The 1,296-nt window shown below is 55.5% G+C and overlaps 1 protein-coding gene across 1 annotated transcript in view; it reads right to left on the bottom strand.

Moving 5' to 3' along the window:
• The window catches only part of LGI3 (leucine rich repeat LGI family member 3), a 28,021-nt gene that overhangs the window by 26,142 nt on the left and 583 nt on the right, over positions 1-1,296 (bottom strand). The window lies entirely within an intron of this gene.

Here is a 1,296-nt window from a genome sequence, read left to right as displayed (position 1 = left end):
GCAAAAAAAACGAGCTTAAAAAAAAAACCATGACATTTAAAAGAAAACACAATTCTCCGTTCCAGTTCTTCGCTCCCGGCTCCCGCCAGCTCCCTCCCGCCTTCCTTTTTGCCTTGGAAACGCGTTTCGGGGCTCTGAGCTCTGAGTTTTGGGGGGATTTCTGTCGCAGCCACTGCCTGGGTGGGGGCTCGCGGAAGGTCCCCCCCTCTCTGAGCGTGGCTGCCTGACCTGAGCTGCCCCGTCCTGCTGCCAGAGCCAGGCCGGCAGCCTGAAAAATGGGTCTGTCCTCTGCCAGGCTGGAATAAAGGAGGAGGGCAGGAATCAGGTCTGGGAGCTATTCCTGGAGACAGCCTGTGCCGAAGGCGGCCACGGCCACCAGACGCTGCCCGAGGACCGGGATCATTAGGGCTGGGATGATTAGGACAGGGATGGTGGTGCAGGGAGGAGTAGGCGTTGTTAGGACCAGGATGCTGGTGTTCCTGGGATCAGGTATTGTTAGGATCAGGCTTTATTAGGACTGGGATACTGGTACTATTAGGATCAGGCGTTATTAGGATTGAGATGCTGGTTTCACTGGGATGCTGGTGTTCTAGGATCAGGCATTAATAGGATCAGGCATTATTAGGACTGGCATACCAGTGAAATTAGGATCAGGCATTATTAGGACTGAGATACCAGTGAAATTAGGATCAGGTATTATTAGGACTGAGATGCTGGTGCTGGAATCAGGCATCATTAGGACCAGAATGATATTAGTGTTATTAGGATCAGGAGTTGTTAGGATCAGGGTTTACTAGGACCAGGACGCTGGTACTGTTAGGATCAGGCTTTACTAGGATGGGATTCTGGCACTATGAGGATCAGGTGTTACTAGGACCAGGATGCTGATGTGGGGCACCCATCCAGGGCCTCCTGCAGCTCTGGGGTGCCCACCCCCAACCCCTCGCTGACCCCCAAGCCCCCTCAGCCTCCCCCCTGAGCCGGAGGAGCTGAAGGAGCCGTCAGGAACTTGGCAGGACCCCCAGGTCCTTGTGCAGTAATTCCAGTGTCCTTGTTTCGGGAGCCTGCACAGGGAGGTTTGTGGAACAGTGGGACCTCGGGGGTCCTGAGGGGGGACAGGAATCAGAACCAAGCCCTCAGGAGGTTCTGGGAATGGGGGAATCCCATCCTTGGGAAGAGGAGGTGCCAGCCCCCCCCAACTTGTGTCACCGAGGGATGTGGACACAGGGGACAATCCCAGAGCGGGTCACTCACTGCACAGGGATCCCAGAGGGGGGTCATTGGTCCTGGTTCCAT

This window comes from Manacus vitellinus, unplaced genomic scaffold (genome assembly GCF_001715985.3).
Source record: "Manacus vitellinus isolate BGI_N305 unplaced genomic scaffold, ASM171598v3 scaffold_154_pilon, whole genome shotgun sequence".
NCBI classification, from domain to species: Eukaryota; Metazoa; Chordata; class Aves; order Passeriformes; family Pipridae; genus Manacus; species Manacus vitellinus.
Note: the sequence above shows the minus strand (reverse complement) of the source record. Positions and strands in the feature narration are given on the sequence as shown.